The sequence below is a fragment of the Eulemur rufifrons genome, chromosome 7, assembly GCF_041146395.1.
Source record: "Eulemur rufifrons isolate Redbay chromosome 7, OSU_ERuf_1, whole genome shotgun sequence".
Classification (NCBI taxonomy): domain Eukaryota; kingdom Metazoa; phylum Chordata; class Mammalia; order Primates; family Lemuridae; genus Eulemur; species Eulemur rufifrons.
Window position 1 is genome coordinate 257,707,830 of NC_090989.1, and position 23,594 is coordinate 257,731,423.

Consider the following 23,594-nt stretch of genomic DNA (forward strand, 5'->3'; position numbering starts at 1 on the left):
TATCCTGAAATAAAAATAAAAATAAAAACCAAATAAAAAAAGTGGTAAAATATACATAAAATTTACCATTTTAACTATTTTTAAGTGCAACCATCACCATCACCCAATCTTCAAAATATTTTTCATTTTCGTCTTCCAAAACTGAAACTCTGTACTGATAAACAATAACTCCCTATTCCCTCCCACCTGCAGCCTCTGGCAACCACCATTCTACTTTCTGTGCCTATGAATTTGACTACTCTAAGTTCCTTATGCAACTAGAATCATACAATATTTAGATTTTTGTAACTGGTTTATTTCATATAGTCTTCAAGGTTTATCCATGTCATAGCATTTGTCAGAGTTTCTTTTTAAAGCTGAATAATATTCTACTGCATGGATATGCTACATTTTGTTATCCGTTCATCTGTCAATGCACACTTGTGTTACTTCCGTATTTTTGCTATTGTGAATAATGGTGTCATGAACATGGGTGTACAAATATCCAAGTCCTTGCTTTCATTTTGGGGGGATATCTATCTAGAAGTGTAATTGCTGGATCATATGGTAATTCTCTGCTTAATTTTTTGAAGAACTGCCATAGTAAGTGCATCATTTTATATTCCTACCAGCAGTGCACAAGGGTCCCAGTTTCTCTACATCCTCACCAACACTTGTTATTTCCTGTTTTTTTCTTTGATAATAGACATCCTAATGGGTGTGAGTGGTTTTGATTTGCATTTCTCTAATGCTTAGTGATGTTGGACATCTTTTCGTGTACTTATTGGCAATTTGTATATCTTCTTTATAGAAATGTCTATTCAACTTCTTTGTCCAATTTTTAATTGGCTTTTTGTTGTTATTGAGTTGTAGGAGTTCTTTATACATTCTGGATATTATTAATAACACCTAATCAGATATATGATATATATGATTTGCAAATATTTTCTCCCATCCCGAGGATTGCCTTTTCACTCTTTTGATAATGTCCTTTGAAGCACAAAAGTTTTTAGTTTTGATGTAGTCCAATTTATCTATTTTTTTGTTTCCTGTATTTTTGCTGTCATATCCAAGAAATCATTGCCAAATCCAATGTCATGAAAATTTTCCTCTATGTTTTCTTCTAAGTGTTTTATAGTTTTAGTTCTTATGTTTAGTTTTTTAAAAATATTTTGAGTTAATTTGTGTATATTGTGTAAGGTAAGTGTCCAACTTCATTGTTTTGCATGTGGATAGCCAGTTCTAGCACTGTTTGTTGAAAAGACTGTTTTTTCCCACTGAATGGTTTTGGCAACTTTGTCAAAAATCATTTTGATGGTATACATGAGGATTTATTTCTGGGCTCTTTATTCTATATGTCTATATGTCTGTCCTTATGCCAGCACCCACTGGCATAAAGACTAGCTTTTGATTTTTTGATCAGCTTTGCAGCAAGTTTTGAAATCAGGGAGTGTGAGACCTCCAATTTTGTTCTTCTTTATCAAAATTGTTTTGATTATTTGGAGTCCTTTGAGATTTCATATGAATTTTAAGATGGATTTTTCTATTTCTGCAAAAGTGTTGTTGGGATTTTGATAGAGATTGCATTGAATCTGTAGATCACTTTGGAGAAGTGAAAGTTTTAGATAAGCTGAATTTATAACTTGGGCTGAATATGTAAAAATGTTCAGACAACAGCTCAATTTGTGTGAGTTCAACTTAGTTAGAGGTTGAACTAACTAACTATACTGGGATCTATATAACAATGTATTCATTTTTTTTTTTATTGGGGTTGAGTTTACTTATGTTTGCAGAGGTAGTTTTCCTAAGGTGCTAATCACAGTTTGAATATATTCACCTGCTCTATTTTACCAGATAGGAATATCATGCTCACACTATTATTTTTTTTTTCATTTTCATTTAAATTATTCCTCTCATTGAAATTCCAGGGCTGCATAAGTCAGTTTTAGGCTAAAAATAGTATAGTTGCCATTACTGACACTGTTCCACGTGGAAAACATAGCCAACTGCTTTACAAAAAGAAAAAATAATTTTTTTAGTGCATTCCTAAGATAGTGTGAAAATCATACTCACTGATGAAGAGCCCCTAAAACTAATAACGGACTAAGATTTCCTGCACCCATTTCATGGTTTTTATTATTTACCTGCAATCAGTACAGAAAGCAAGATTCAAGTTCCTTCTACCCAACATATTGCTGATGCCAGAGGCAAAGGGCAGAAAATGAAGGATTAGACCCAGGGTTGGCACACTATGGCCTATTGGCCAAATCCAGCCCACCACCTGTTTTTGTAAAAAAAAAAAATATTGGAACACAGCCATTCTCATTCTTTGGTGCATTGTCTGTGGCCACAGAGTGGAGTAGTTGTGACAGAGACCATATGGCCCACAAAGCCTAAAATATATCTCTGGTCCTTTACAGAATAAGTTTGTTGATTCCTGAACTAGACTGTTAAAAAGTGATGATTGAGTAATTTAGTTCACCCCTCTCATGTTAAAGATGACAAAAATGAAGACACTAATGTCATGTCATATATCAGCCATTGGGAGTGAAGACGGCATGGGACAGACTGAAAAACAGAGATAGATGGGCTTTGGCAGGGCTGCCTCTCCTGGATTGGGGCAGAATCTGAAGACAGGAAATGCTAACAGTAGAATGTCTACAACATGGAAAGTCCAAGGGAGGTTGAATCATCATTCTCACAATTCCTAATAAGGTTTCCAAGAAGAGATAACAAGGATGGCCTCAGGAGGTGGAAACAAACAGTAGAGGAATCAATGATAGGTATCTGGGTCCCACTTGTGCAAACAAGAAAAACTAGGTGGGAGCTCCAGCAACACATGCACATGGGTCCTGGGGGAATAAACTCTGGTACTGGATGTGCAAATGAATGAAAGAGAAAGGACAGATATGACACCAATCACCTGGTCCTCCCATCTTCCTTTCCCTGGCTCAGCGTAGTTGTGATCATTGCTACGACCTTTCATAGTTCAGTCTCCGCTCCCTCCCTTCCCATTCCCCATCACCCAAATTCCCATCCATGAAAACAGAACCAACTTCTTGCTGGTCCCTTTCATTCAAGACAATTATAGCAGAAATGCTAGGAGTAGGATCCTGGGGATGGGTCTTTTCACGTTTTGGATTATTTCTCTTTATGACAAAAAGAGTTATAACCACTACTGACCCAAATGTTTAATCCTACTTAGGGGGAAAGTTTAATAAATTAGAACACTATTCCAGAGGATTAGGTTGGCCAGCGTGAAGCTATCCTTTGAATAATAATACATTTTGAGCCAAAACTCATTCGCTTTCTGAACCAGAAAAATTAGAATGGGTTTGCTTTATATGTTTCCAAGGGGAAACAAAAGCTATCTGCAAAAATCTGCTTTGCCTTTCTCAAGTCCCATTTTTAGAAAATCAGACACAAAATTTGAAAAACTAATGTCTACTGATTTCATCATCTATAAGGAGTGCCAAGTATCATGGTACGTGGAAGTCTTTTTCAAAGTCAGCATGTTACCAACAGAAATTCATTTTCAGCTATGTATTTATTAATTCACTCTTTAAACATTTACTGAACATATACCACTTGCTTACTTTCACAAGGCACCGGGAGCATAAAAAAAGAAATAAAACTCTGCCCTCGAAAGGCTCAGAACCATCCTAAGTGGGGGCAAGTCAGACATTAAAAAGTACCTGATGTTAAGAGTTACAATAGGAAAATATGCAAAAGGATATATGCATAGTTTTGTAATAGTTTTTGATAGTCACTGAAAAATTTTGATTCTTACAAAAAGAAATCACTAGTTTAGCCCTCACAGTCATGGCTTGACATTTTTACTGAACCAGAAAAGATTGCCATATATAAGAAATTTATACAAGAAGAAAAAATTATGTATTTGTCTCATTAGGGTGGTATTTGAAAAGAACCAAAATTATAGGTAGGACTCAATTCAAATGGAAATGGTGTGTTTCATATTTATTAGATAATATTCAAAGCAGAACTTTTGCACACACTGCATCAATGAAGAGTTATGTGACTTCACCAGTATATAAAATAAAGTTATTTTCATCTAGTTTTCTAAGAATTGAGACATCTCTCTAGCATCCATAACTCTGGAGAGTTTAATGTTCGATCTTTTCATCTATTGTTTTTATTAATTCTAGAATTTTTTTGTATTGGTATGTTTTGAATAGCTAGTGCTATTTAAAATTTAATAGGTAGTTTTCTTTAAAATATACAATTTAATACATAGCCATGCAATACTGCTGGGTTATTTTGCTGATAAAGGAGGTAAAGCCCTTAGAAGTGTTTTTTGGTTGGTTGATGGAGGAAGGTCCAAAGTTTGGGGTTTGTTCTTTACCTAGGTAGAGGGGACGAGTGCTAAGTCTGAAATGTGAATTTAGGGAGCACTGAAAATACTGGCAGCCAGTGAAATTCTTACCATTAATTTCTCTCCAAACCATCTACAGATGTGTGTATATTAATTGGCTTCGGGCATTCTGTTACCTTGGAGGAGTAACACATTTGATAGCTAAAATTAGAAGGAAGATTAAAAAAAAGTGAAAATACAAACCTTGGTGTGCCAATGTAGGTGAGGTATTATAGCAAGAGACCCTGCCAGGCAGGATGGATCTTTAATCACTGTGAGATGTGAATGACAAAAAGTGCTTGAGGCATGTTACTGAAAGACAATGCTATCTCACACTTACATCTAGATTTGAGTGTGAAAGGGTGAGAATTGGAGCTATTCACCATTCACACTGCCACACGTTTTTATAGCATGCTTTTCATTACATGGATTTGAATACATCAGTGATCAGGATGTGGGGTGAGGGGGCGCGGTGGAGGAAGCGAGGAGGAAAATTGGAAGTCATTTGGCTTTTATCTGTTTTAAAAAAAGATCTCCTCAGCCTTTTTTTAAAACATGATAATAATGAAACTGTTAATAACCAAAATAATAATAGCTACAAGATATGGAGAGCTTGTTACACAGGAGGCACTATGTTAAGTGTTTTATGTACATCATCTCATTTTAATGTCCTCTGTGTTTCCCCCATTCTCCCTAAACAGTAAAATTCTCTTCCAGAACTGCTCATTCACCATCTCCTAGCAGAAGCACCATAAAGGGATTCCACTTTATTTGCAAGTCTGAATTTATAAATTCTTCTTCACCCTTGACCTTGTTGGAGCTACATTCTGCTTTGAGACAGTGCACAGGGTGTCCCTGAGCATCAATGGGAGGGTGGGCATGGTGTCCCTTTCCTCCTCACCCAAGGCCAGGCTCAGATAGAGAGAGTGTGCTTCTTGGCTAGGCAGTCCTAGACAGTTAGCACCGTAGGAGGAAGAGCCTTAGTTCTGTCTCCTACTGATAGAACTGCAGAGTTGAGACTGGCACCAATCCCAGCCCCACCCAATTGTTGGATTTAGAGCACTCACTCACCTCGCGCTTAAATAGCACCAGGGCAGGGAGAATGGCTTTCCTGCCTCAAAGAAGCAGTTGGTTGTGTCAATACTAACACCTTGAAATTCCAGTGAACACTATTTACTATTCTGTCGGGAATGTGGCAACACAGCAGATCTGTCTTGGATGCCTTCCAAGAAGCCTAGCACCAAAAGGAAGTCCTGACAAAACCAGGCGTGGAAGTAGGAGCTCCAAATATTGTGAGTGGTTTACTATAGACACTTTGCTGCTTTTTCAGGAGAACCTGATCTCCCCTACCTGGTGGATGGAGACTCAAACTCACTGAGATGCTGCAATTCTACTCCTTTCAATGAGCTCCTGAGAGAAGGAAACCTCCACTCCACCAAGGACACTTTCTCTTTTTTAAGAACTTTCCCTTCCTCCCTTCCTTCTTTCCTTCCTCTGAATCTTTTCTCCTAAACTTTGCTTTTGTTGGTGGCATTTAGACTTGCTGTTTTCTCTCCTCCGGGTGTGCTCTAGGATTTGATCTAATTGTCCTGCTGTTCGAGTGTCACTTGGCATTATTATTGGGAAGATGAATGGGATGTGGGTCAGAGTTCAGCAACAAGGCATCTGCTCGCTTGCACTGTATAGTTGAAGTGCTCAGAGGTGATCTTTAATGAAAGCTTGGAAAAGATTTGCACCGGGCAGGCTGTTCTCTCACCCTTCAAAGCAGGGGGGGACCAAGGGTGGTCCTTTCCTGGAGGGCCAGGAAATGAATAAACAGAAGATAAGAATATCTTTACAGGGAGTTCCTTGCTTGGGATAGCTTTTCTTCTGCAGGAGAGAAAATGGGGTGGTGGTTGGGGGAGACAGAGTGATTAAGGAGGGAGGAGGCTGAAATGGAAGCTCTTGAATGGGTCTTAACCATTCTGTTTTGCTCATAGAACAGTCTCACCAAAGAGAGTTTCCACTCCACTCGCGAAGGCTCTCGCCCGGCGTCTCCTCTGGCCTCAGGTTACTGTGTCATTGCAGGCTCGGGTTCTCTTACTGGACTCTTCGAGTTGACAGTTCTTCCACTTTACCAAGTAGCCAGAAGCCTCACTTACAAAGACCTAGAATTGCTTTGACATTCCAGGCAAGGGGGACAATAGATCCATTGTTCTTGTTAGCCTTCTCAAATAGGGCAAATGTCTCCTCCATCTAACCCTGTCACCAAAGGAGGCTGAGTTTGGGGTCCTCAGAGACTCACCTTCCTTCCATTCCCCCTTTGTTCTTTGGAAGTGGGTAATTGTGTGCCCCTCCTCACCCTCGCCCCATTAAAGCTGTTTTGGGACCCGAGTAGACGCTGCCTTTTTCTGCTCTTCACAGAGTGGAAGTTGGGAGGAGACGAAAGAAGCACAAATTAGGAAACTCATTTTAGGTCAGGGGCGACCTGCAGCGTGTGGTTCCTCCTGGACCTCTGGGGACACTCAGGAGGGTTGCCCGCAGGGCAGAGGGCAAGAGAGTGGCCCTCAGGAAGCCTGGCGCAAGCACTAAAAATAGAGAGAGGACAGCCCGGCGTTACCCAGGGATCCAGGCAGAAACGGTCCCCTAGGATGGGTAGGGATCCCGCCACCGGCTCCCAACGCTGCAGGCGCCATGGAGTCCCCGCGCAGGGCACACCTTTGCTGCGGGGTTTCCCCTCTGCCTTGTGGGAACCCCGCGGAGCCTCAACAGCTCGGGTGGGCTCCGTCTTGATCTCCTCTCCCCTTAGATCGCTCTCTTCGCTCTGCCTCGGCTCGGGAGCAAGCGCTCAGTGTCCCTCTCTGAGCATGCGCAGCCCGGCGCCCTCCCCGCCTCTCTGGCCCCCACCCTGCCAGCCTTTTGCTCCTTTCCTTTCATTAAACAAACAGGAGATCCTGAAACCTGGACCCTGTGCAAGCGGCAGCGCCAGGAGGCGGAGGAGGAGGCAGAACGCGGGATGGGCGCCGAGCGGGATCTGTGATCCCGCGCACCTCCGCCCCACGGGCGCGCGCGCACACTGACACTCTCTGTCACACACACACACACACTCTCGCATACACACTCGCACAAACACACACTCGTACACGCCCGCGCCGCGCGCTCGCCGGCTCGCTCTCCCACGCAGGCGGAATGCAGCAGCGCCCAGGGAGCGTGTCGCCAGCCGCTGCCTGAATGCACCTCGCTCCCGGGAGCTGGACGGCCCAGTAGGGTGCACGGGCGGACGCTCCGCTGCCGGAGGTGAGTGCGGCGTCCGCAGCCGAGGGCCGCTCCGGGACGTCGCTGCGCCGCTGCAGCTGGGGACAGGTTCCCGGCCGGACGCGGCGGCGCAGGTGGCCCAAGCTTGGCTTGTGGGTTTCGAGGTGCAGATGAAGGCGGCGCCGGGGCTGTGCATAGAGAGGGGGGTGAACCCAGGGAGGGTCGCCTCCTGCGAGGTGTCAGATTGACCCAGTAGAAAGCTATCCCCTCCCTGCTCGTAAACTTTCCTCCCGTGTCATTTGGGAAACGTGGAGACAAAGGGGGCGTGGAGGCTCCCTCCGTCCCGTTGCACCCTCCTGACTGCATTCCGGGCTGCGACGCGAGCCGGCGCCCGTGGGTGGGCGTGCAGGAGGGGGCGCCCTGCAGGTAGCTGATGCCAAGTCCTCCCACCCGGGCGGGGGTTGGGCTTTCTCACCCCCCAGCTGTAAGCATTGACACTGATTTTCCCTCAGGCGTGGGCACCTGCCATCCTTCCTATCACCCCCACCTGCGCCCTATGCGCATAGTAGTGTGTGTGTGTTGTAGGGGCGGGGGTGTCACCTGGAAAATTGGAGGGGCAGCCTTTCTCATTCAGCGTCAGTGCCAAAGGCGCCGGGGTGAGGCTCGGGTCAGTGTGGGGATGAATGATGAGTTACTGAAAGGCTTGTCATAATCACCTCCTAGAAACGCTGGGCGCCAGGATCTCTCCTCCCAGGGGAAGGTGCTGTCTTCATGCACAGCACCGCGACAGCTCTGGGAGCTGGATAGGGGCTGCAGTGGTGGCAGCGGCAGGGGAAAGCAGGGACTTTATTTTTTTCCTGGGATTTTACGACACACACGTGTGGAATATGTGGAGGACTCTAGGATATTATTTTTCTTTGTGGGGATATCGTTTTTCTTTTCAACCTCTTTCGTGGGTGAGATTCTCTACCGTCTGGTATCTAGCTGGCGGTCAGACACCGTTCAGAATATATCTTCCGCCCAAGGGAAAAGGTCTCGAGAAAAGGATTCCCCCAAATGCTAGCCCCATGAGGACGGGATTTCAGAGTGCAGAGCGAGCGCCTGCTGCACCTGGGAAAAGCCTCAAATCTAATGGCCCTTTGAAACAGCTGAGACTGGGTCAGTGTGTGAGGAGTCCAGGACTGGGACAAAGGGAAATGGAAGAGGGACAGATGATGGTCATTTAGGAGAGATGTGACTAGAGGCCAGTTAAGACAGGAGGAGATTGGAGGGGAGGTACTTTACAGCCTGCCCTGAATCCATGTGTCTCTTCTGCTGCTTGTATGGTTAGCAGCTCCTATTCATCGGGTGGGACTCTAGCTTGGAGATGTCTGGAATGCCACATCTGGAGTATAAAAGACTTGATTCTTCCTGGGATAACCTTTAGCACAATCACAAATTAGTTCTTTGGGTCTAGAAAGTGAGAAAGTTTCTCCATCTTGATAATGTTGTTTGTACCTGGAAGGTGGGATGGGTGGACAGGCACATTTTTGGCTCTTCTGTACCTCCGGAGCCTTGGATTTCTAAGGGAAGTGTGTGGGGGACCTGGGAACCAAGCTGATGCTGACAGAAGTAAACACTGGAAGTTCAGACGCAGCACTGATGACTATCCGTCACCAGAGGAGTTCTCTTCACTTTGAGATGACAGGTGGGGATCACCTCTCTGCTGCCCCTTGGGATGGGGACCTTTTGTATTTTTAACATTGTGACTTCATTCAAGTGGGAGAAAGCATGATACACATGAGATTAATTGAGCAAGTTCATAGATGAAAGATACCTTGACTCCTAAGTCAGTGTAAAGAAAAGGTAAGGATGTTTTTGAGGAAGAAAAGAAAAGGAAAAGGGGGAATGGGGAAAGGGACAGTTATCATGGAAACAGCTTGGCTTTTATGATTTTTAAGGGTATACGGTAAGATAGAAATCTGAAAGTTTTGTTTTTATTTTTCAAATAACTAGTGGAGTAAAGACCTTTCCAGAAATATTTTCAAGTTAAAATTGGCATAGAGGGGGTTTAAATATAATTGTAAGCATATGTCCTTTTTATTTCATGGTGAACATTCTCATCATTTTCTTTGCAAATCTTGGCAAGACAATATCAAGATTAATTTTTCTTTTTATTAGAGTTCTTTATTGGTTCTGTTACAATATATTTCATTTTTATCTGCAAGATCAATTTACTTTGATTACTTTCAGATTCTATTTACAAGTACTTATTGACCACCTATTCTGTATTTAGTATTGGAGGTCATATAAAAATGTATAATGTAGTTCTGGCCCTCAAAGTATTTACAATATAGTTGTTAATACAAGGCTAATACACATTAAATAGTCAGAAAGGAGGATAGCTTTGTAGAACATGTTGTAGAACATAGTACAGAGCTAGCTGTATATATATTGAGATATATGTTAATATATATCTGTACTTACATTGTACTATGAGCTCTTAAACATGTATGCTATTTACACCATCCCTCCTTCTGGATTTTCTCAACACTCAGAAAACATGCATGAGCACTTATGTGCTGGAGCCTGGCGCTCACTGTCCCCCCGGCCCACTACCTCCTTCCACCCAAAATAAAGAAGTAAAAAAGTGGTCCCAGTCTCAAGGAGGAAATAGATATTTAACTATGACACAATCTGATCAACTGTTATAACTGTAGGGTAAACCAAGTGCCAATAGTATAGACGTGTAAGTGAGTGTTTTCTTCCCTTGGTGGGTTTGAGCAGGTAAGCTTTGAGTTATTCTTGAAAAATGAATAGTCTTTTACCAAGTAGGGAAGGATAGAAAGGACATTCCGGGCAGAGGAAACGTTTGAGAGTGCCTGAAAAATTAGGGTTATTGTAAGCCATCCCATGGGGTTAGAGCCACAGAGGGTGAACAGCACCTGGCGACACTAATTAATAACTAATGCTAAAGAGTGAATGTTTTGAGAGAGATACACAAAGGGAGGTCATCCAACTCAAAATGGGTAAGAAGATCAAGAAGAAGTAGGTAGGTTGACATAAGCTAAGTATTGAACAATAACAAGGAGAAGAGAAGGGCTTTCTGGGCAGGAAAAAACCTCTGTGAGGACTGGAAGGAGTTCTGTGTGGCTGCAGTGAGAGATGTGGGTTCTCAGCTCTGCGGAGTGGCACAACATCAAGCCAGAGAAATAGGCAGGCATCCAGTGTGAATGGAACTATCCCAAGCAAAGGAGCTTCAGTTTTATGCAGAAGGCTGGGAAATTTTGCCACATGATCAGATTTGCATCAGAGAATGATGACTGTGACCGCAGTGTGGAGGATGAAACTGGAGGCAGGGAGCTTATTGTGGAAATATAGGTGTGAAATGATGAGGGTGGTGGCCATAGGGGTGGATAGGAGGAGATACATCTGCAAGACAAGTGAGGAAAGTAAAGCCTGCTAATCCAAGAAGGGCCTCCTCTGTGTGCTTCCTTATCACTCTCTTCTTCCTCACCATTCACTTGTGTAGCTCTTTACTGCATTGTAACAACAAGGTATGTAGGGACTCGATAAATATTTGTTAAATGAATGATTAAGTAAGTGATTGAGGAATCCAGTCATGACTTCCATTTCTCCAAGGTGATCAACTGATCAGAGGTCAGTGGCAAAATGTTCCAGAGAGGCCACAGATCAAACTAGAACACATTTTCTCAGCCACCTCTATGAAGAACTGTACTCGGAAGTGCCCCTAGGAAATAGCAGTGTGACATCATATTTTTTATATTTAAAAAGTTACATCATCACTGCATCTTGGAAGCAATGTCACTGAGCACAGTTCGTGATATACAGTAGGCTGGCAGTATATGTGAATCCCCTTTTCCTTCCCCCTTACTTGTCAGAATTTGCTGATTTCATGTACTTTGCGAAAACTTTAAAAATAATTTGGATCAGGGAGTTCTTAAGCCACAGGGTCTCATTTAAAGAGCTCATAATGCCAGGTAGGGTGGCTCATGACTATAATCCTGGGATTATGGGAGGCTGAGGTGGGAGGATCACTTCAGACCAGGAGTTTGAGACCAGCCTGTGCAACATAGTGAGAACCTGTCTCCACAAAAAACAAACAAAAAGTTAGCCTGGCATGGTGGTACATGCCTGTAGTCCTAGCGAATTGGGATGCTGAAGGAGGAGAATTGCTTGAGCCCGGGAGTTGGAGCTTGTGGTGAGCTATGATCATGCCACTGCCTTTCAGCCTAGGCAACAGAGTGAGACCCCATTTCTAAAATAATAAATACAAAGCGCTTAGTATCTTGGCATCCTGGGGTGAGGGCCAGACCACCCACATTCCAATCAGCAATGGTGCAGCCCTAGAAACTAGATTCCTTACTGAACCAAGCCCAAACATGTTGAGTTCTAATCCAAAAATCCCAATAAGAGATATCAGAATGGAGAAAAGCATAGTCAGAATCTGGTTGCAGATTGACTACAGCGGGTAAAGCAGAAGCACTTTGGTTTGACCATTGGTAGCTGGGTGAATGGTGGCAGAGAAAGGGGGCGGGAGGTTAGGGAGGTTAGCTTAGGAGGGTGAAAGGCTCAATGGTGTTCTACAGAAATCGATTTGGGGGCAACACTGGAACATCTTGGAAAGCACTAGTACAGATCCCAGCATATGGTGATTTCACTATAAATGCCAACTATTGTTTTTACTATGGGAGAGGATGGGAAGAACAGGAGACCATAGAGGCAAAGACTAAATTTCAGCATTTAGCAAAATTTAGGAATTAAGGAGAGAAACAAGCACCAGTAAAGAGCATAGTAAGAGAATACTCTGACAAGATGGGAAAGAACTGGCACGAAAGTAAAAGCCTTAGGGAATCATGAGAAGGAGTGGTCAGACTTGCTAGAAGCAATCCTAACCAAGGTCAAAGCAATCCTAACCAAGGTCAAAGCAATCCTAACCAAGGTCAGCCTGTGTAAGTGCGTATGTGTGGAAACTCCTTTAATCCCCAAAACACCCAAGGCTCCTTTTCCCACTTTACTGCTGAGGCAGAGAGGTTCCGATAGTTTGTCCCTAGTTACCAGGCTGGTAAGGGTCAGAGTCAGGTCTCAAAGCCCATTTTTGTCATCGTACAAGCTGTCTCCTTCATCAGATGTGTAAATTACCAGGCTGATTTTAAGTGAGAAGAGGTTGAAAAGATTGAAAGTAGAAGAACTGAAAAAGAAAATGAAAAGGAGTCTTCTGGTGACCATTAGGAAAGCAATCTTCGTGCAGCAGTGTGCTCAGAAATCATATTTCAAAGAGTCCAGTGGGGAATAAGAGGTAAAAAAAAAAAAAAATCAAAGCAATGCGTACCTATCAGTCATTTATGAAGTCTGGCAAGGGAAAGAGTTATAGGGCCATAAGGAGAAGGTACAGTGAGCCTCAAGTGCAGTTTTTATCAAGGGGGAGCAGATGGAAAGAGAACAAAGGGTGTGGGAAATGGGAGCAGCAAGGGAGAGATAGGAGGAAGGGTGCCTCTTCCTGAGAGCATGGAAAGATGGATTTGAGGACAGATACTGAAGATGCTCTTCTCCCCACAACTAAATGACTGGTGTGCTTTCTGCAGCCCAGAGAATTCAGATCCTTGAGTGTCCTGAAAACTGAAGGAGCCTCTGAGTCCTGTCCCCAATGGTGCCACTTGGGCATGCAGGCTGATGAGCCTTCCTTGTTTATGTAGCACAGTGGTTGAGAGCACAGACTCTAGAGTTAGACAGGCTGTTAACCTGAATTAATTCTGAATTAATTCAGAATCCTGAATTAATTGAATTCTTAATTCTGGCTCTGCCACTTATCAGCTGTGAAACTTTGGGCACACAGTTTACTTCTCTGTGCTTCAAATTATTTCTGCTGTTAAGATGGAGATAGTAGTAGAACCCGTTGCATAAGATTGTGAGGATTAGATGAGTTACTCGGAAAGCTTGACACAGAATAACTGCTCAATAAATGGCAGGTATCGTGTGACAACAGTGAGGTTAAAACCATAAAGCTTTCACTTTATGCTTAGGACTCTAGAGATGGTGTGCTTAAGTGTTCATTTAAAAAAATTTTTTGGTTGGTTATAAATAGTTATCTCCTTGTCTTCCTAAGTGCAGAAATTAAATCAGCAGACACAAATATGGTAGGAGCAGACCAGCCCGGCTGTCATAAGCCAAGGTGGAGTAGACATGTGCTGGGAGTGTCTGCCAATAGCGTTTGCTTAGTTACCTACTTTTCACACCTGTCTGGAGAAGATGAAAATTTGCTTACCTTTAAGCTGGTCCTTGGATCCTTCAGGCTCACAGGCATCACACAACAGGGACTTAGCTGTTTACCAAATTGTTTTCAGGGATGTAACTACATGTATTAATCACAGCACCTCTTGGTACTGAGGGATATAAACTCTAAATATCTCAGATGTGAGGTTTACAACATTCCTTAGGAAATTAAATGCCTCTCTCCTTCATGGAAAAGTTTGTTGTGTGTTCTAAACTATAATAGAATCCCAGTGTATATGGAAGCCCCATCACCTAGCTAGTTGGCAGCAGTGCAAGGACTGGAACCCAGAGCTGACCCATAACCCAGTGTTCTTTGCATGGCACTCGGGCAATTGCTTTCATTACTGTGCTGTAATCAAACACTGCTTTTCTTTCTGTTTTGGTCCCATCCATCCTATTAATGTTTTAGCCCTACTAAACTTCTTACAGTTACTCCAATGAGATGTTTCTTTTTACCTTCAGATCTTTGGCCATCTTGTTCCCTGTTCCCTCCTTTTGGAATTCCATCCTTGCCTCCCCCTAACTAACTCCTTTGGGTTTTTATGTAAAAGTCAATTTCTAGGGAAGGTTGACCTCTACCACTAAGGTTGGCTTCCCTTTCTGTGTCTTTCTGTAGTCCCCAACTTTTGTTCAGTGTCTGATGTAGTGCTTAGCACATAGAAAGTGCTCAGGAAACATTTTTAATTGAATGACTGAATGAATCAATCTTACCCTTTTGAGTCAGTGATGGCGCCCCAAATAATGCAGCTTTGTGTTATAGAAAATCATAGAATTTTCAAGTTTAAAGGTTCATTGGAAGTTATTTAATCAGACTTTCAAGTGAAATGAGATGAGGGAACTGAGACCTAAAGAAGTGCAGAGACTTGCCTGAGGACACTACTTACTGTAGCTGGGTAGTGTGAGAACTGGGGCCAGAACTTCCTCTCCTGATTTCAGACCCAGACTCTACCCAGGGCTAGGACCAGGTGTGCAAGTGCAGGGTTGGTTCCTGTCTTTATTTAAAATTTTGTTATTTTTGTTCATCATGGAATCAATCTTTGCATTATGATTTTTTAAAATATTGCATTAAAATATTGTTTATGTTGATTACTGAGTGTTTTGGCATCCCTTAAATTTTGTGCCTGATGCAAGTGCCTCACTCATCTGATCCTGCTCTCAGCGCAGGATGCTTCCTGGCCTTCCAACTCTGGCTCGAGAATGCAGTAACACCGTGTGTGGCAAGGGCCTTGTTGAAGATAGTGAAAGAAACGCCTTTCAGCATGGTAGTATGAGCTGCAAATAAATATTTCAGGGCAAACATATTCGCATAGTAAAAACAAGGCCAAAAGAATAAAAATAAGAGCTGAAGAAAAGCTCTATCTACTTATCATCTATTATATTTATCTCTTTGTCTGGAGGAAAATGTAGAGATCATCTAGACCAATTCCTTCATTTATAAATTTACATGTAGTTTCTTTACTACCATGGTTTTGAGTTTTGTCAGGACCCAAGATAGGAGAAGAAAATTATTCCAGCCATGAAATTGGCTGGTTTTGGCACTGCTGGCCTGTTTTGAAGATTTGAGGTCAGAAGGGAGAATGACAGAAGTTGGCTGTTGCTGCCAAAAAACTAAAAAATAGGAAAGTAGGGAAAAGGAGCATGGATGGAAAGGAGAAAAAGAGATTAAGTGGGTAACTTTGAATGGGTTTCTCGTATGTACTCTTCAAGGTACTACTATAGACTATCGTAGTCTATACTTTACCTATATTATCTCATTAATTTCTACAACACACTGGAAAATCGGTAGTGATACCCCATTTGGCAGCTGAGCCAAGCAAGTGTCAGAAAGTTGGATGAGCTTACCCAAGTTCTGAAAGCTGGAGCTGGACTCAAACCCAGATCCAAAGCCTGTGCTCATCCTGCTTAATCCTTTTAGCCCTCAAAGCCTTAGAGTTTCAGATCACCCCATAAACTTCTTACCACCCGTGAACCCTTAGGTGACAGGCTTCAGCAGCTTGTCAGCGTTAACTGGGTGGGAAGTGAACAGTCAGCTCCACGTCCTGCCATTATTTCCTCCTTATACGGTACGTTTATCTTTTTCCATTCATCAGCAACAACAGAGAGAAGAGATGCGTACACGTAGGAGATAAATACCCCTCTCTGTGTGAATCTCATACATTTTTACATGACACGAAAGCCCTTATTTTATATTGTCTCAATTATGTTAGAAAGGGCTTTTTCTTTGGGTACGATGGCATCAAGCATTCTAGAAATGCTCACAGCCACAGAAGAAAAGGTGGTCATATTTACTGGAGCAAATCTGTCACAATGAAGGGGGATGTATTTGCACAGCTGACCGTCAAGGGTTTCTGGGGTGCTCTTTTTATTGAGGTTTCTAATGAGTAGTATGGAACAGTGACCTGCCCCCCACCAACATTTAAATTCAATGAAATATATAATTAAGTGGAATCAGATACAATTAACAAGAATAATATCTGGGTGAGAGGACTGCTGTTCAGCTCAGCAGCTCTGCAAGCCGGGCTGGCTTTATCATCCTTCCCGTCTGCCAGCCCGTGCTCCAGGCAAACCCACACGCTCAAATGCTCTAATAATCAGCCTACAGCCTTCTCTCCTGGGGGTCACAGGAACTAAAAAAAAAAAGAAAGACCTTCTCATTCACACTTGTATTAACTGGAAAAAACATTATCTCTCTTATGTTTCTTTTTCTGCGGTGTAAAAGCAAGGTAATATCTTTAGGTTTGAGAAAATCTTTCGGGTTTAGTTTTTTTACAGTTCCTGGCCAGGCTAGTTTGGAACAATTAAAGTATTTTAGCAATTAAGAAATGGATCAAAACAATTATATATATGTACTATAACAGTGTACAAAATGCTTATATAATGAAGTGTCTGGTGTGGAAAGTAAATATCACTCACATTTCTGCCCCAAACTCTTTCCCAAAAAACCACTGTCAATTGTTTGGTGTATGTTCTTCCAATTTTTTTGGTGCACTAACATTTGCATATTTTTTTAAAGGTGGAATTATACCTTACATTTTATTTTGCCATTGACTTTTTGATACAATTTCAAATGGAGCCAATTTCCTTTGATTAATAAACATTTGGTAAATGTTACTGTGTATAAGAATGATGAATTCTGCTTTCCATCTTAAAGCTGATATATCTTAGGGTCCTTTGGCCATCTGTCCTCATATATTTTTTAGATACAGTCATAAATAAATATTTTCTGGGCTCCTGCTAGGAGCTACCTACTTATACCATGTGCTTTTTGAAGAGTTCACATTCTAGCAAGAGATAACATAAAGCGGGAACTTAATTTGAACTTGATGAATGGCAAAAGCTATAAATTATCCTTGATTCAAAGAATTGCTGGAAGGGATAGTTTATTTCAGTCATCTTATTTTTCCAGATGAGAAAGTCGAAGTCCATCGAGGTTGACTTGTCCAGGGTCCCTCAACTGGTGGTTGGAGAGGCTGGGAAGACAGGCTGGTTTCCAGTCTGTTAAGCCAGTGTTGATTCCATTACACCTGACTGCAAAACAACTCCTACACAGGAAGTGGATTCTAGGGAATTCACAAACACTAGTTTGAACAAAAATTCCTAGCAAAGTGAAACTCATGCTGTATGTAAATGCTGTCGCCCACAAACTGCTGCAGATTGCCTCCTCATCTTTCCACCCGTCCCTGCCCACTTAAGCCCTACCTGCAGTCTGTCTTCTCCTCCACAGCCTGATGTTCTCCCATTGGAAGAACACTTTGAAGTTAGGCAAAAATCAATTGTAATGTTGAGACGAGATGGTGCCCGTGTTACCTATGGAGGGTGTTCTTCTATAAACATATTGGCAGAAATTTTCAATTTAGCTTCTTGCCGTCTTGAACCTTAAGGAATGAATTCCACAGTAAATGCATTTTGTCTACCAACTTAGGTCATGAACTCTTTTTTATACTAACTGATGATTTTTCTCCATGATGGAAGCATAAGGAAGACCCCAATTCTTAAATATTCTGATTATCTTTCCCTGCTCTGGAAGCAGGATCATGTGGTGGGTTAAGAGCTTGGACTGTGGGGTCAGATGGAGCTGGGTTCTACAGCTCTGCCATTCACTAGGCTTGTGTTGTCAGGGCCAATCCCTCAGTCTTGCTAAGTCTCAGATCTCTCATCTGTAAGATGGTGATACAAAAGTATCCCTCCACTGATAGAGACTTTATGAGGAATAAATAAATTACTTGCCTTAACATAGAGTCTATAATATAATAAGGACTAAAGAAATTGTAGCTTTTATTATTATTCATTATTTATGATATTTATATGATATACAGCTGATACAGACCTCAGGATCACTTAGATATGAAGCTTTAAAATGCTGGGTTATCACACTTTTCTCCATTACACTTTAACCTCTTTTTTTTTAATAAAAAAAATCAAGACTTAAACCAACAAGTTGGAAATATGATTCCTTATGCTGGTAACCCCAAAATTTTGTCAGGTCTTTATGAGAATATCACCTTTAGTCACTACTGACCCATGAACCACAGAATTCAGAAGCATGGCAAGAGATGTGAAAATGAAGGGATTTGATCAACATATCAAAACTCCACTTTAAAAATTAAATCTCAGCTCTCTTTCTCTGTATTATTCTACTTTCATGGAAATTCTTGGGAACTGATGATAATGTATGTCTTTCTCAAGCATGAAGACAACATCATCACTATTGGTGAAATATATGTTTTAAGTCTCATTTTCCGTAGTAGTACTGGTAGGTTACCTGGATGTAGACACATAGAAATGCTTGTACAGAATCATAGAACTGAGGCGTGAACAATACAAATCCCAGCCACCCACTCAGTGCTGGGGTATCTCCTTTCACACCCCATAACAAGAAGATATCCATCAGCTGCTTTTTGGCACCAGGGCTCCACTCCTTCCCCCTGTTTATGATTATAATGTGTGTACCCAAGATACACACTGATTGGGTCTGAGCTGTGGTTGGCCAGGATCCTGAGAGCTAGAGCAGAGAAGGTAACCTTGATGTTGATCAAGCACCCCAAAGAATACTTTCACCGCAGTGTCTTTGTACTTGCTGTTAGCTCAGTCTGGAATGCCTGCTCTGCAGAAATCTGCATGTCTCCCTTTCCCACCATGTCGTCCCTCTGCTTAAGTGTCATTGGACCTTCTGTGATAACTCTGTCTAAAAGACTCCACCCATTATTCTTTAACTCTTTACTCTGATTTATGTGTCTTCATTAGTACTGAAAAATACCTTACTTGCCACATGTATGTTTACATGTTTGTGACCTGCCTCTTCTTACTAAAACAGAAGTATCATAAGATGAGGGATTCTGTATATTTTGTCCATTATTACATCTCAAAGACCTGGAATAGTGCCTATCACATTCTGTAAATTTAATTAAAATGTATTGAATAAATGAACTAGAGGAAAAAATAATTAGTGTCTTTAGAGTGGCATCTAAAAAGCCAGTAGCAATCACTAGATCTGAAAGGCAGGAGAGCAAGAGAACATCTGAAGATGTGAAATAGCTCCAGAGACCCAGAGCAAGGCAGATCTACAAATGCATAGTGAGTAATGGAGGCCAAGGCTGGGGCTGGTCCTAGAGGATTGCTCTGAATGAGGCAGAGGTGTTTCAGCTGCAACCATTGGCTGTCAGGCGCATGGGGCTCTGGTAGTTGGGGCACATGCCAGGGACCCCACTTATGCATAAGAGTCCATTTCACTGTGGGACCTGGAAACACTAAAACATTCTTCCAACTTGAGCTGAGTTCTGCCTCGCTCTGTCTTCATGAGGGAAGATGGCTAGGTTAAGGGGTACAATTCATGTGGAAGAAGATGCAATTAAGTGGTACCCATAGAAATAAAACCCCATTTTATATAAAGACTCATTTGCATAGTGCTTCAACAAAATAAGCAGACTGGACCCAGATTAAGGAATCAGGGGAAGAAAATGCCTTTGGAAAACTAAAAACAACTTAGCACATATTAGCACATATACCTTTTTATCTCTATATATGATCCATTATTAAGGAAATGTAAATTTGTATAGGAAATGTAGCTCTCTTGCGATCTTTAAATATGAGTTTACCTCTGGTTATTAGGTTTGGTTCTGGGTGAAATGATGACAGGTGTGCAGTATGGTTTGTTGTGATATGGGGTATAGCAGCCCTGTGAAACAGTTCTGTGGAGGACTTTGGGGCTGTGTGAAAGCTGTAGACTACCCGAAATTGTGCCCAGAGTTCCTCTTGGGGAAGCCACATAAGGTGTGACAGTGTTGCCTGAAAACATAAGCTTTGGAGAACAATTATTGGATGTTTTATGGTTCTCTTGCTCTGAGCAGAAGTTTTCATATACTTAAATACCAACTACAGGGAAGAAACTTACTAAACTGATTAAAAGGAAATGTAAACATCTTGGAAAATTTAACCATATTAAAAGAGAATATGATGACCTGCACCCTTAAAATGTGTCCCCCTTCATAAAAGTCTCTAGGAAAAGCAAGTCTGAAGGCAAATGGTGAAAAGCTAAACTCTGTATCTCTGGAGAAAATAGAATTTATACAATAACTGAGAGAAGAGACATTTAATCATTCAGAACTGGGTGAATGAATTGACTGACATTACAAGAAGGTTAAAGTCACTTGGGAATAAATCAGAATTTATGAGATAATTAGTAGCTTTTCCAAATAGGCCATATGGAGGAGAGAATCCCACATATGGTCTTTCACCGAAGGATGAACCTTCATCCAAGAGAGGATCTTTCCCTCTTCTACCCAGATTCTCATCTTAGCTGCAAGTCTTTGTTCCTCTACCTTTTTCCTTGAACTCAAGATTCTTTGTTGTGGATCCAAGAAGACAGTTTAAGAGACTTGGGCCTCTTTTTCCTCTAGTTCCTTCAGAAAGCATGTGTGGATCATGCCAAGGATACTTTCTGTCTAGGAATTTTTCTGATCTACCATATCGTTCTGTAGCAAAGAGAGTATCTACCCACTAAAATTTTTTTGTCATTTTTCTCTCCCAGGTGCTAGATTCCCCACCCCCCTCATCCTGCAAATAATGGTGAATTAACTTCAAGATAGATTCAGCTTTCAAATAAACCTGCCATTGAACATCCAGAACCACAGCAAGAAACTTGAGAACCTTTTATTTCTCTTCAAAAGTAATTCTGAATTATTTCTTGATTTGAGTTTAGGAAACTGCTATAATTTAGGTGATGACACTGTTGACCAAAAGAAAGTTCCATTATTGTAGGAGATGAAACACAAACTTCACCTTACCAATCACCCTGTGTGGACTTCACACAGGATAATTTCTCCTCTGGCATTTTCTCCCTGTTCTGATTCTTTTCTCCAGAGCTGCTTTTCCCTTCCATTTGTCTTTTTCTACTTTCTTGCCCATTTCAGACAGCTTTTGCTGTGGACCCCTAATGCAAGACCTGCCCATGATTCTCCAGGCAACTTTGCAGCTCATACAAGTCCCCCGAAAGAGAACATGGAGATCATTTAGAAATAGTGGAACATATTGTAAAGGGTGTGACATTTCAGTCAAAAGATTTGAGTCTGAGCCTTGTCTACATGGCTTACTCACTTTGTAGCTGAGAATTGTCTTAACTCCTCTCAGATTTAATTGCTTCATTTTTAAAATGAAGACAAGAGTAACTCAAAATGATTGTTTTGAGATAATGTATTAGAGAATAAATTCTAAAATTCTGCACAAGTACTTGTTATTAAAACATTATTACTCATTCAGCCCCATTGTTTTAAAGAAAATGAAGAGGGATGAAGTTATTCTTACAGCAATGTGGGGATCAAATTTTTGTTGTTCATTTATCAATTGAAAATGAAAGTATGTAGTCTGAAGCAGATGGAAATGCATGTGCTGGCTGAGGATAGAAATCACCTTAGGTTCAGATGTGTTTCTCTTTGATATGACTAGGAAGTGTTCTGTGGTAAATATAGCACATGCTTGGCATTCATACAGGGAATCACTTTACCTAATTTGCCCAAAATTACTTACCTAAGGCTATTAAGTTTTATGCTTACTATGTTCCCTTTTTAATATGAAGAGTGTCTGAGATTACCCAGAGAAGTGGAAAACGTTCTCAGCTTTTATTTTAAAACTGTAGGTGGGTGGAGGGGGGTGCTGCCTGCAGAAAAAGGAAAATGGAAAGGGTCTGGGGAGCAGGGGTCTGAGCTGATCCAGAAGGAATCAGCTATTTCACATTTACCTAAAATAGAAGCACCAAGGCCTTTCCAGACATGGCTGTGTGGTTTGAAAGTATCAAACTCAATTCCAAAGGAAGGGTCCCAATGCCCTCTGCCTCTGTAAAATTGGAGCAACCAAACCATTTTGACCAAACTCACCAGGAAAATTCAACTGGATGAATAATCTAGATTGAACCTGAGCAGGCTGATTGAGATCCTGACAGTAGTCGAAACTGGACACATTCCTTCCTATTCTTTGATTTATTAGACATATTTAAGTATGCAGTAAATATTTGGTGAATAAATGGAAGTGTAATGAGTCAGTGAATGGAAGTAAATGAGTAAGTGAACCAAAAGAGCAATGAATGAATAGAATGACTCTGTGGTTTGGAGAGTTGGAAGCTAGATGCCTAACTGGCAATAGGTAGGGAGAGAATGAGCCAAAAATGCCCTGGATTAGAGATTTCAAGTGATCATTCTACAGAAGCATATTTTAGCAAGACAGGGGCAGATAAGAGGCTGGTCCAAAGCTGTGCAAGCCATAAGTGATGATGCCGCCTGATACTTGAAGTTTATAATATCCTGTGCTGCCCAGTGGGAAGAGCCTGAGCTCTGGAATCCAACAGATTCTGATTTACTTGCTTTGATGAGCTACTAGGATATTTAACCTCTCTGACTTTCAATTTTTTCCTCTAAAAATGGGCTCATAACACCTACCTCACATGATTGTTTCAAGGAGTATCTGAGCTCTCTGTAAATCTCTGGCACATTGTTCATTCTCCATAAATGTCAGTTGCCTTCCCCTTTCCTTGGTCTTGGATTAAAAAAAAAATCAGCAACATCCTTCAGATACATATATATTAAAAACCAACAAAGATTACAAGTTCTTCCAACATTACAGAAATTCATATTAAGTAACTGACACTAGTTTACTCCTACAAAATGCAACATACTCATTCTTAAGCATGTTTGTGTCTGTAAGCGTACGGCATTGAGGGCCTACTAAGCACAAACTTCACCTTATCAGTTGCTCTATATGGACTTCACCCAGGATAATTCCTACTCTGACATTTTCCCAGGCGTCTGCCCCTTTTCTCCAGAGCTATTTTTCCCTTGCTTTTGTCTTTGTCTACTCTTTTGACCATTTTAGACATTCCTTGCTGCTGACCCCTAATGTAAGACCCCCACCCTCTCCCCCAGACATCTTTGCATCCATACTTCCCCCACATCCTTGTTTAAGGGCACCAGAATTGCCAAGTTCCATAGCTTCTTCTCTACCATCTGCCTCCATTCTTCTTTATCTCTTTTATTCTTACAAAACCCAATAAAACCCCTTTTAATTTCCCAACATTTTCTCAACTCTCAGTTCCCTTAGTTTATTCTTGCTGTTACTAATCTCACAACTCCTTGTAATTATTTTAGTGAATTTATCTTGGTTATGTGTCCCCTTTAGTATATGGTCTTTCAGGTGGGACTCACTGAAAACCCCCCCTTCTATAGTCACATGGTCTCCCTATATAGCTCGT

At 41.6% G+C, this 23,594-nt stretch overlaps 1 protein-coding gene across 1 annotated transcript in view; it reads left to right on the forward strand.

Moving 5' to 3' along the window:
• The first annotated feature begins 7,243 nt into the window (after positions 1-7,243).
• PLPPR1 (phospholipid phosphatase related 1) overlaps positions 7,244-23,594 on the forward strand; it is a 256,436-nt gene continuing 240,085 nt past the window's right edge. Inside the window, exon 1 of the mRNA XM_069476645.1 lies at positions 7,244-7,627. The gene's annotated coding sequence lies outside the window, so the exon portion shown is untranslated. The remainder of the gene's footprint in view (positions 7,628-23,594) is intronic.